This window comes from Augochlora pura, chromosome 3, assembly GCF_028453695.1.
Source record: "Augochlora pura isolate Apur16 chromosome 3, APUR_v2.2.1, whole genome shotgun sequence".
Taxonomy (NCBI): Eukaryota; Metazoa; Arthropoda; class Insecta; order Hymenoptera; family Halictidae; genus Augochlora; species Augochlora pura.
Window position 1 is genome coordinate 1,345,879 of NC_135774.1, and position 13,361 is coordinate 1,359,239.

The 13,361-nt window shown below is 45.5% G+C and overlaps 1 long non-coding RNA gene across 3 annotated transcripts in view; it reads right to left on the reverse strand.

The window, feature by feature from the left end:
• Positions 1-13,043, reverse strand: part of LOC144478980 (uncharacterized) — a 249,846-nt gene extending 236,803 nt beyond the window's left edge. For all 3 annotated transcript variants that reach the window (XR_013495428.1, XR_013495431.1, XR_013495429.1), the window contains exon 1: positions 12,673-13,043. This is a non-coding gene — a long non-coding RNA (uncharacterized LOC144478980). The remainder of the gene's footprint in view (positions 1-12,672) is intronic.
• Positions 13,044-13,361: the final 318 nt, after the last annotated feature.

Here is a 13,361-nt window from a genome sequence, read left to right on the forward strand (position 1 = left end):
GGGGGGGGGGGGGGGGGGGGGGGGGGGGGGGGGGGGGGGGGGGGGGGCAGGAAAAAGCGGGAGCAGCGGAGGTAAATGGAGCCTCGTATAACCAATCATTCCAGGGCCAGACTTCTAATAATCCATGGGCAATATATCCGACGGGGACAGGGTAGCCGCGCGCGCCGGGATATCCACCGAAGCCGCCCCCCCCCCTCCCCCCTTCCAAAAGCAAATATCTAGCCCCGTTCCGATCGGCGCGATAAAAAGGGATGGTTTTCGATCAGGAGGCGCACGGGGAAACAGCGAATTACAGCTAGCCGACCCCGACCCGACGGGCCGACCGGCCGACGAGAACGCGCGTGCAAGCTACACAACGCCGGAATGTCGAGCCGGCCGACCATTTAAAATTTAAATGTTCGGACCGAGAGCGGCGCGACGCGATGCGACGCGACGCGATGCACTTTATGCACTGCCGTCGACGCGCCGCTGCCCCTTTTCCGTCGATCCGACTGCGTATACCATGCAGGCTGGACCCGGTGGAAATCATTTCGCCCTCGACTCGTATAAATATCCTTGTCACCGAATACTCGTGCAAATATTTTCTCGCCGCCTCTGTTTGCGCGAACGGCGGACGTTCGGCGGTTTTAACGTAAGGCGGGTCGCGCGTTTTTGTTGCAGCGCTGAGACGAGGAGGATTTTTGCGAACCGCGTCTCGGAGCGTGGAAACTGTGAATCACGTGCTGTAACTCTTTGCACTGGAACGGCGAATCTGTTGGGGCCAGTAGGAATTATCTAGATTTTTAAAAATTAGCTGGATTTTTAGAAATCAGCTGGAATTAACTAGAAATTATTTGGATTTTTAGAAATCAGCTGGAATTAACTAGAAATTATTTGGATTTTTAGAAATCAGCTGGAATTAACTAGAAATTAGCTGCCATTTACGACAATTTTTACGCGACTGCTGGTATTTGTAAAATAACAGGGATTTGTAAATTGAGTGGTATGAGTGGATGGAATATTAGATTGAAAGTTAAAAGATTGAAAGTTAAAAGAGCGAAAGAAGATTTTTGTATTAAAAATGAGTTCATTTTATTCTACGTCTTCAATAATGAATTGTTTCCTCCATTGTGTCCGCAAAATAATTGATTGCTACACGAAGAAACTCATGGATTGGCTCGATTTAGAGCGATTCGAATTGGCCGGTGACGGAGCCAGATTCAATTATGTAATATTATTTTTAACGTGTTTGCTCCGTTGAAATAAAACGTTGATCAACCGGTTTAACCAGGAACGTTGACATTACGAATCTGGACCAGATAAAATAATGAATACGGATGCCGATTAATAGTGTTACGAATTCTCATTAAGCCAGATATTATCTCACTTTCGATGCTTGGATATCGAAATGGATTATCGAATATTTATAATCGAATCGTTTCCTGCTTCTGGGTGAAACGGTTGATATTTCGCTCTATTACAATAATGTTCGGACGCCTGGGATCCGAGAAGGAAATTGAAAGATTGAATCGCGTTCTACGAAGTATTTCTATCAATTTTCTACTCTTCTTGAAGAACAGTAATTTTTGATTAACAATTTCTTTTTCAAACCCTTGCTGTACCATTTTCTCTACAATCACTATAACTAGAATTCCTACTTAAAACAATGGACGAACATTCGTATATAACTGCTTATTATTATAAATCTCCATCGCGAGTCTGACTCGTTAAAGTACAGCCAGGGGTTAATGCATAATATGTTGAAATATCTTTGCATTGCTGAAATATCCCGATCTATATGAAAATTTCAGGAAAAATAGCCCGATAATAAATTAATAATAAATTAACATTTAGCAAGATGAAAATATCTAATAATAAATCCCGAAGACTCCTAACACATTTGTTCACAGTATTTCCATCGTTAACATAAAATTCCACGTCTATATTTCAATTAAAAAATACCAAAAACGCTGTCAACCATTTAAGAGAATAATGGACCGAGTGTATAAAACGAGCTCGTAACGAGTTTATAAAACGTTACCCGGCCCTGTCGATTCCTCTAATTTAACTGTCAAGTTTGCTACCGATAGACCATGTAACACAGGTGTACGCTCGCACGGAAAACTGTCGCAGAATTGGCCAACACCGAGGCGGAGAGGCGACGGTGCATCGTCGAGAGTGGCGCAACACTCGCGCAAGCCTGGAAAGAGCGTCAACGCGGCAACAGCGAATCGTACGAGTATCGACAAGGAGAATAGAAGATTCGGGGGCACGGGAGCAGGGCAGCTAGAATCCCTTTGGCCGGTCGTCGGAAATTGCCACGAGCTGGCGAACGCACGTAGAGAGGCGCGGTGGCCGAGGAGGGGGGGAGGGGCGAAGGGTGAAGGAAGGAAGGCCGTAGCGCCGCGCGGCATGTACGAAAATAAGAGAGAACGAGGTTGTTACACCTCGCGCGCCACGGGGAATCCGTTTCGAAATCTCGGCCGGTGTCCGTGGGACGTTCGAGGCGGCCCGCTTAGGATTTGCGGCACGAGCTGGAAAAAATCCAAAGACGAAACGGACGTACGTCGCGGACCTACCAAAAACCGGGCGCCCCACGGCCGTGCGACGAGGGAGAAGGAAGCTCGGGGATAACAAGGGGCTCTCTCTCCTGCGGAAAGAGAGTGGGGATGAGGACAGGAAAAATGGGACGAGCGGGATGGGGTAGGGAGGGCTACAACAGAGATTGAAATGCACGGAATAAATTTCAGGCACCGAACGCCGACGTACCCAGAGATTTAATTAAAGATGCATTGCGCTTCATTTCTGAAGTTGAATGGAATCCGTCGGCGATTTGAGCCTGCCCCGTCCGCCCTCCGGGCCTCCGGGCCTTGATTACACGGGGCATCGACCAATCTCGTTCATTTTTCGATCCGGCCCGCCCCCGCTCCGTTGCCTCGTTCGTCGTCGAATTAATTAATCGAAAGTTCGCTCTCGCCTGCCGGGCTTAATCGGTTCCGTTGTTGTCGTCTTTCGGCCGTGTAACCCGATTAATCGGAGATCATTTGCGAACGTCGAAGGATCTCGAGCGTCCCCAGAAATTCGGTACGATTTTCCAGAATCGCGACAAACGCGAGTAAACGATGGTTTGTCAATCCCGAAGCTGGGCCGAGCGATTATGCGAGAGAATTGTTCGGTCGTCGAATGACCGCCGCTTTTATGGATATTATTTCTGACGCGACGCGATCGATATCGCCAATTTGTCTCTATTTGCCGGGATAGAGGAAAAAAGGGAGATACCCTGTCCTCGGCGATGGTTGATTCATTCGACGGGAAGAGTTATTGCGGAGAAATGTTATCAACGTGTCAGTGCGGCGTTCAAGTGTCAATGATCAATATACGGGCCGGCACGGTCCTATCTCAGGTGTGCATAATCCGTGCAGTTTACGATAGGGTTGGCTCAGGTGTCTATGACTAATATATTATAGTCACGATATATGCTACTCAGAGCTAATATGCCACATGTATCGCCGGCGATAACCTCGTCCGCGCCAGCCCAAGATTCACGGCCGAAAGAGCGTCGTCTTTGCGACGAGACTGCAATCAGAGACGGTATAAAAAAGCAGGTAGCTCAACTTAAGTTAACCCCTTGCACTATTACATCTTTCAGAGCTACGTTGATTACGATTGTTTCGTCCTTAATTATTTCCTTGATGCCACGAGATGATTCAGTGTCTTGATTGTCCTCATTTACTTTAATTTTCAGATTTATATGATAGGAGATTCAAATTTTGTTTCGATTCGATAGAAATGATTGGCAGCCATATTTATCGAATCGTGCACAAAACGTTCGCCACGAGTCTGACTCGTTATTATAGTACAAGGGGTTAAGCGCTGATAGAGATTTCAAGTCCTCGAGTATTTAGCTTATTGCTCGCGATAAAAAATTCGATTCTATTAAACTTCGCGACAACCATAAATCCACTTGCCTGAAAGAGAGAAGTTATAGCTCTGGGATTGCCATCGGTGTTTAAAAGATGCTAAGCGAAGAAATAGCGAATCGTCGTCGTAAAGCGAAAATATGAAATGCCTGCATGCCGTAAAAGCTAATAATAGGTCGGGGACGGTCTTGCATTTTTACTCCTTAGAACAGGTGCAGATTGCGAGGATGAGATTCCGTCGGACAATTAAATAGCACTTAACTTTAACCATTCGTAGAGTGAGAGAGAGTGAGAGAGAGAGAGACCCGGCGTACAATAAGCGCGTTTGAAATTCTTGAAATAGACGAATACGTTTTAAAGTTGCCGTTTGACACGGAGAACCGAATTACGATCATTTCACGTTTATCGCGCCGCCGCGCGATTCGCGACGCTACACGCCTTCGCTATTTATTACCGAACGGAAGTTATTAAAACGCTCCGCTACGAAATGAACTGCCAGCTGGAATCTATGATCCGTCGCTTTTACGCGATCGATGAACTACGATTTTATCGCGTTAAACGCGTCCGCGTCCTCGCCGCGCGCGAGGCTATTCCGCTCGCCTGATTTTTCACACGAATTTGTTGGGGCGTCTTTATTTTTTAAGCATACCGCGAATGCTTTCGCCGGCCGGCTATTTCGGCGCAACATTTTTCGAAATCGCCGGGGATGCGCGGCCGGGAATTGCTCGACCAAAAATATCGGTTCCGCCGCGGATTGTGTACGTAACGGAAATTTCAACAATCGGCAATTAAAACGTTCCGCGAACGGAGAGAGGGCCGCCGGTCCCCGCGGAAAATATTCGGAACGCTAATTTCGAATATTTCGATAACGACACTGCGTTACGCGAGGGCAGAAATGTAGTCGCTAGAGCAGCGCCGCGGATGTATTAAAAATCAAATTATCCTTACGGTGATGAAGTTAAAAGGCGATTTCCCGTCGAACGGTTCTCCATGAAATGGAAATTAGCTGGGAATCGAGTTCGTGTTTTGTAAATTACAGTTCTGCGAGCATGTAAAGATACATCCATTATTTTAAATGTGATTGAATAATTTAAAAATAGTAATATGAAAGAAATAATTCGGTAAACTATGATTTTGTATTTGAGTCAATTATTTTCTATATAAATTCCTACGATTACTAAGTTTTATGTAAGATTTTATTCGACTGATTTCTTATTTATAGATTTACTATTTCTTATTTATAGATATACTATTTCTTATTAATAGATATACTATTTCTTATTTATAGATTTACTATTTCTTATTTATAGATATACTATTTCTTATTAATAGCTTTACTATTTCTTATCAATAGATATCCAATCCTGAATATAAATATTAAACATGACATATTTCAAACGAATTCTTATCCGACTAAAATTGCGAATAAATATTCCCTAACGAATATAAATATTAAATCCAATCGAATAAAATGTCATTCTATGTTCTACCATTCTTCCGAAAAAACCTCCACGGAAACCCAAAATTCGCGGCCGACTTTTGTCACATATAGATCGTTAAGATAATCGCGGTTCGACGGCCGGGAAGACGCGTCCTTTCGACGGTCTCAATTACCAGCGATATTTAGATCGCCGTTGAAAAGGTGAGAGCGCTCGGCGAACGAGAATCCCGGGGCAATTTGGTGGAGCCACGTGCCTGAACTCCACCTTCCGGCACCTCGCGGGGCTCACGTCCATGACCTACGAACACTGGCACAAAGCGCCTGCTATCGCTGTCCCCGTAACACCGGTCGGAACAAGAAAGAAATAGATAGAAGTTGACCGCAGTCGCTTGGAATGCTGCCGGCGTTCTTGCCGCATTAATGACGGGCAGACGTTACGTGCATTATTGCGCCAGTTGTTTCTTATCTGTCAGACCGTGGCCAGACAACCATAAATCTCTCCCCCGACGCGTTACACATCGGCCCGTTCCCGTTCGCCCGGTATCCGCGCGCGCGCGCACGCGCACACACCGTGCCCGGCAATGTGCACAAGCACAAGCGTCCGTGTCCCTCTATGAAAACTGTACGATATCGGGAAATCGAGCCGAGTGGGTCGGTTCGTTTTTCGACAGGAACTTCTCTACCGCGGCGGTGCATTTAACGGAGCCGTGTCGCGTAGTACGTCTGTTTCCCTGTGTTTTGCATGCCAGAGAAGACCGATTTTAAATTCAAATTGGCAAGGCTCGAGACTCTGGCAACCGCGTTGTTTCAACGTTAGGAACGCTTTAGAACAGGCTGGGACGCATCCGACGCCGGACTCTATTGCTATAAAACCTTTCGTTGCCCTAGCTAAATTCATTATTACCCAGACACACTGTACACACGCACTTTACCGTAACCATTTCCATCGCAGATGATTAGAAGTCGATAATTTCTAATTCAGTCATTAATAGTCAAACGCCGAAGCGTACGCTATGAATATCAATCGCTTTCTCGCCTATGTAATTATTAGAATCGAACATTTGATCGTTGCAACTGTTAACGGCGCGCCGCGAGAGGTTAAAGAGCTCTCGCGGGCTGCATAACTGTTCCTCCACGGTGTGCCTGCCGCGATCGAAACCATCGATCGTCCGTTGCCATCGGAAAAGAGTCGGCGAGAAATGTTAAGCTCGGAACGGTAAATGGTAAAACGGCACGTGTTTCGCGGAACGGCGTGACCCGTGCGGTGGAACGCACTCGGCGGCCGGGTTGTAAAAAAAAAGAAAGCGCGAGATAAATCACCGCGTAATTACGATCACGTTGCATGCCGGCTCGCGAGTACTATGCTCCGGTAACAGGCGAAGCTCTCGGGTAATCGCCAGAGGGGAGTCAAAATTGAGGAAGCCGTAATATTGATAATACTGTTGTGTACACTGTTCAGCTATGCGCGTGGTATATCACGTGCGAGTAATTGCGGCTCCGCGATTCCGCCGTACAAATGTCTCCTTTTGTAATTGGCCCGCGATTAGCCTGGCGAAAAAAAAGAAACGGAACGTTCTTATAGGTTACCCGGTTAGGCGATTCGTTCCTGCGGGACGCGACAGCGTTTCGGACCACGCGAATCAGACCACGTTGTTATTATTGGAGAAAATCTGTGCTCGATGCGAGTTTAAAGCGCGATCCATAAATCGAGCAGACGAGACGCGAGCGCGATTTGCATTGAATGCAATCAGTCCTCCGGGAATCGCGCGCGCGTTTATGGATTTTTCTAACGAGTGCCGCGCACGACGAAATAAATGATTTTATCGGCGGTCGAAGCAGTTCCTGCGCACCTGTGCTCTCTTGCGGAAGTTGCGGCGGCGCTGTCGAATTTCTACTGTGTTTTCTTCGAAAAAAGAAAATGGACGCTTTAATTATTTGCTTTACCCGCGAGCTTTTTCATATATTTGTGAAAAATATTTAAAAGAAAAATATTTAAAAAAAATATATAAGTATTAAAAATGTAAATATTATAAAAGAGAGGAGAACGAGTGGCAAAGTGTCAGAGTTGGCACCTCGAATGGACACTGCTCGCTTCGAAAGGCTCCTTTATTCCCAAACGGGAATAATTTCTCCGGGCCGATAGAAATGCATGTGCTTGAACACGAAGCAGCTACGCCGGTATATTCTCCGATCACGTTCGCAACTTCACGCGAAATGAATTCAAATTATCGAGCAAATAATGCCAACAGCAGCGGAACTTGTAGCGTTCCGTCAAAGAGAGGGGAGGCGAGCCCGGTGAATGGCCGAAAGACCGAATAGAAAATTATTCCCTTGCAGCTGCTTTTAATTGTGCTCGCTGAAACGGCGTTAACAAGATCACGATTCTGCAACGGATCGACTCGAAATGTCCCTTCGATCACCGAACGCTTAAACAATAGCAATATTATTTAAGATCATTAATATTATTTATGATCGCATAAGATTATTTAAAATCATTAATATTATTTAAGATCGCATAAGATTATTTAAGATCGCTAAGATTATTTAAGATCGCTAAGATTATTTAAGATAATTAATATTATTTAAGATCGCTAAAATTATTTAAGATAATTAATATTATTTAAAGACGTATAAGGTGATTTATTTCGTAGAAAATCATTTATTCCATACACAGTAATTTACTTCGTGCAAAGTAATTTATTTCATATGAAATAATTTATTTCACACGAAACAACTTACTCCGTATGAATTAGTTTATTTCGTATACCTTATATAAAATAGCTTGTTTCGCGGGAAATAATTAATTCCACGGCAAATAATTAATTCCACGGCAAATAATTAATTCCACGGCAAATAATTAATTTCACGATAAATAATTAATTTCGAAGAAAATCGAAGGAAATTCGATTTTCGAACGCCTTATGCGAGCGACTCGAGGGTACGTGTTCAGATTCGGATGAATCCTGAAGCAGGATGGAACGGTGGATCGTTGCGATCGGTAGTCGACAGGTGGGAATTTATTAGCAATATTGCCGTAGGAGAGTCGAACAGAAACGCGGTTCTAACGAAAGCTCGTTATACATAGGAAACGCGAGAGCGTGTAATCACGAGGTCTTGGCTTACGTTCGGACAATGCGCCGTTTGTCACCAGATATCGGCGCATTCGTACAGCATGCTATTGGAATTCCAGGTGTTATCTTCCTAACGATCATCGGGGCCCCCCAGCCACGCACTTCCGCGCGCCGTTAGTCCGGAGATCAAAGCCGAAGATTGCCGCTTCGATTTTTCGCGACATCGAGAAACCGAGCCGCGCGCGCGGCCCGGCGTCTTGCGTTACGCGTCGAGTTCCGAAGAATCCGATTGCATGCGAGCAACCGGAAATCGGTCCGCATTGTTGCCTCTGAAGTTCTATCGATGCACGGGGATACCGGATACCCGGCGATTCGTGTTCAGCATCCAACCTGCCGGCATCTCGTACATTGCGCGTTCGTTTGCCTGGCAATCCTTTACCTCGCGATCGGTGGCTCTTCATTCGAAATGGATATCTTTGCGATTCATTTGATTCATTTTACTTCACTTGTAAACTTTTCCTTTCTTCCTTATTTTCTTATAATAACGCAATTTATTGCTCCAATTAATTTACTTCGAATATAATTAATAAATCAATAAAAAGGAGTCAAACATTTAATTTCTCCTAAACACTACAGGACGTTTCAATGTCAAAAGCAGTAAAATTTTTCGTTGTATAAATATTATATACAATTATTGTAACAAAGTCTGAATGCTTTAATTACGAGGCACGTAGTTTACTGCGCGTTAACACCTCGAGGAGAGACCGGTGTCTGCACTCAGCTGTAACTCGACGAGATACGCGTATCTTTGCCAAGATAGCATATATTTATACGCAATCATTGTACATTTTATGTAACAGTCGAAACCGTGGCAGCTCCGCGCGAGAAACATGGCACGGTGAATTTTGACTAATGCGCCAACGAGACTCGGGAGACCGTTGTTAAAATATCGCGTGTAGCATTAGGTGCACTACAATTACCGAAATGCGGGAATATTCGCGGGAACGGCTGAACAGAAATTGAATAAAATACAGCGAACGAAATCCAAATATTCCACGACGCTTAAAAATTTTTAATAAGAGCTAATTTACTTTTATACATATTTGTATTATAAATGGAGCTTCCTAGTTAATTTATATAAATTATTTAAGACGTCCAGGTAATACACACCTTGCGAATACCTTCGCTGAGTAGTCTTGAAATTAAAGCTTGGACGGCGAAAAAAAGGTTTCGCCGATTGTTAACCCTCTGACTACTGTTGGCGCCTACTGGCGTCCGAAACATGTTGGCTTCCCGGTACTGTAGGCGCCAATAGGCGTCCAGATCAAATTTCGCTCCCCTTTATTATTAAATTTGATCAATTACATATTGTGCAATATTTATGTTATATATTGTCAAAAAGCTTAAAATTATTGTTCACTTCAATATAGGTTCAATGTAACAGAATTCAATATTTTAAATATTTTTTTAAACTTCCTCAGAAATCCATGTCTAACGAAAAACTACGGCCGTGCCAAAGTCTGCCGTAGCCAAAGGGTTAATTAGCCGCGCATCAGGGTTCGCACTCAGCCGTTCAGAAATCAAAATCTAAACGAGGGGCCGGGGACGGAGTTTTATGTGCTCGCGATAACACGGTCGAATTTTTCGCCGCCGAAGCGCGATGGCCGGGGCTTCGATCGGTGAAATCCGATTAGCGAGATACATATACAGCGAAGCGCGCGCGCGCGAGCGAGTACGTGCTCCAAAACACGGTTCGAAAATTTCGCCGTGGAAACGGCGGAAGCCGGCGGCAGCTGGGGAACGCCGGTAGAGAAAGGCTGAAATAAATTTGAATTCCGGGACCGTGTGTCCCTTTAAGATACAGCCGCTTTAACTCTTCCGCGGCCGGCAATTCTAGGCCACGTAAACCTGCTGGCTGTGTCCAACGTCGAAAATCTGGAACTGTCGCTGCGACAGCCGTGTAAATAGGCGAGGCGCGTGCACGGGAACGCGCCGACCGCTTCCAACAATTTGCAACTTGATAGCAACAAAAGACGGACGCTGCCGCGAACCCGACATAACCTGCAAAACGCACGGAATTTCACGCTTCGAGAAGCTGTTTTAAATTCTTTCGCGGACTTTGAAGCTGAACTCGTGGAATGCAGAAATTCTTTCGATTAGAACATTTTTGATTTATGTGAAATTGTTATGGGGACATTTTTCTTTGAGACTTTGGAGAGACTATAAGACGGTGGAAAATTGTGTAAACGCTTCGAACAGTTTTAATCGCGCCTATTACTATTATTCTTGAGACAATGCTAATAATCTGCTAAATGGGTGAACCAGTGAAATTATACATTGTTTCAAGAATTAATGGAGTTCGATGAAATAAGACCCAAGAAATTGCAACGATCTGAAATCAAACCGTACCGGAAATATCAGAAAAATTCAGGCACGAACGGATGACATCAAAGTCAGCGTGCAGAATCATGCGGCACAAAGGGCTAGGAGTTTAACAATTGCTCGGTCCCGTCTGATAATTACAGTGTAAAGAAAAGGAAACGATAATGTAAGATGTGGGTGTACGCCGCGCCGGCGAACGCTATCCTGTCATTACGCCCAAGATTTTTAATCTCGCGTAAATCTGTTTATGTAGGTCGCGCGTAGCGTGTCTCTCGTTATTGGAGTGCTAACTGGGTTACGCGATGGCGGATGGCCTGCGACACCCTCCACGAAATAATTCAGCACCATTCGCCCTTTACGACGCGCGGCCGGAATACGAGAGGGAAACGACGGTGTCCATCAATTTCGGGCAAACTTTCATTGAAACAATTACACCGTAACCTTGTGTACAGTTCGCAGTCCCCATTGTCCAAGCACCGCGAATATACCTGCTATTCTTGCCAACGGGCTCGCGGAAGGCGAACGTAGTGAACAGACACAGCTATGCCTCGCACGCACTGAGATTCGATTAGCAGGCTCCAAAAATTCTAATGGAGCACCAATGGAATTTTTACTCATGGAATAAAACTCAAAGACACGACATTTATTCTATTTATGTCTAATTGCTCTTATATTTATTTTTACTTATTTCTTACATCTTTAAATTTGACGCTAAATATCTGACGCATGGTAAATTAATTAATCTATTATTTTTATAATTTTAATCTACAGAGTTATACTAATTTATTCTTTCGAGTGTATTTGTAAAGCCAGAGGAACGTGCAATATACAAATTAATATCGCGTTTAGTATTTTAGTAATGCAAAGACGCGACAAATAATAGCAAAGCGTAAAGGCCAAGAAGAAGAGAGCAGAATGAGCACTTCATGCTCCAAATGTTGTCACTCTTATTTTCCAGCGATTCTTTAAACATCTCGAGGCTCTTCCAACAACGCATATGCTAAGCATAAATGAATGACAATGAGAGACTGCCTCGTATATAAATCGACTGATAATTCTAACGATCCCATACAAATTTCCTAGCGTATTACCCGCAATGAATAATCCTCTCTCCGTGCTCCAAATAATATCACTCTCGATTTTATTTGGATATTACCAGGCACTACGAAACCGTTCAATGAACACGTTAATTGAAATTGTTAATTACAGAAAGACGAAGAAAGTCCATCAGGTGTCGCGAAATAAAAATCCGACTTTCCTGAATCACGTCGCAGAATATGCTTCTTTAAACCGTGGGATTACGAGCGACAAACAACTTAAAGCCCTTGTGTAGCAAATTGGAGCATCAGCAATTCAAATCACAGTTGACATTCAATTCCGGAGTCACGTGCAATCTGCACAAATTATTGATGTCGAGCTACGTTACACTTATCGCGAAAGACTCCAATTAGAAGCAAAGTTCTCTCCAGCAGGTCGAATCGAGCAGCGCAACAAGGGGTTAAACAACGCGGTGTAATTCGATGAACACTATTGCTACCTTTCGTGCAATCGTTTCCGAAGCACGTAGACTGTGTAAAAATACGCCGAGCGAAGAATTCAGCTCGAAAAATCAGCTCCTCCACTTTGCATAAAAGTGACACCACCCAGGGGTTAAAATCACAAACAAATAATTCCGCAGCTTGTCTCCAAACGAGAGAAGAAGATCATCGAAATAGTCCAGGAGGGTTGACCCGAACGTTGAATTTCGAAGCAGTCGGCGCGCGAAGGGTTGACCCGTCCGCTTCGATCTGGTCGTTTCAAGTTAAATGTCACGCGACGACGACGACGACGACGACGACGACGTCGACGACGCAGTACGGGTCGAGCAGAATCCACTTACCTAACAGTTAATCGTCCAGGGGGAACGTCCTCGCGGTAATCTCGCCGGCACCGCTTTCGCCGTGCCATTCACACACTTCTGCACACTGGGACACACGCGACGGCAGAAACGTCGCCGACGAACGCGGATGCGGGGAAAAAGAAAACACAGGCCAAGGGGCAAACCACCAGAACGAACCGGGTCGAAGGAGGAACCTGCTCGCGATCCCGACGGCACACGGGAATAATCGCACGTGGTTCGAAACGACGCGGCGCACCTATCGGGGTTCCGCGCGCGCGGCACCGAATTCTTTGACAGACGCAGTCGAAAACGTTCGCGCGGATCGCGCGGCGAGAATTCCTCGACACCCTCGATACTCGCGCGCCGAGAGACCGGCTTCGACTGTCGAGCGCTGACTCGAGAGGAGACTCGACCCGCTGCCTCGCCGCTCGCCGCTGCTGTCAACGACACGCGGACCACGCACCCTCTCTCGCGCTCTCGCTCCCGTCCACTCCCCTCTCCGAGTATCGTCGGCTCGGCTCGCGGCTACGCTATCTTTTCCCCTGATACGACGTATCCCCTCTCCCTCCCTCTTGTGAGAGCGCGTCGGGTAGCTCGCGCGTACCCTCCCGACCGCGTCCGCGAGGCATCGCGCATGCGAATACCGCGACCCACGTCGCGGGACGAACGAATTCGAACGCGGCTGCACT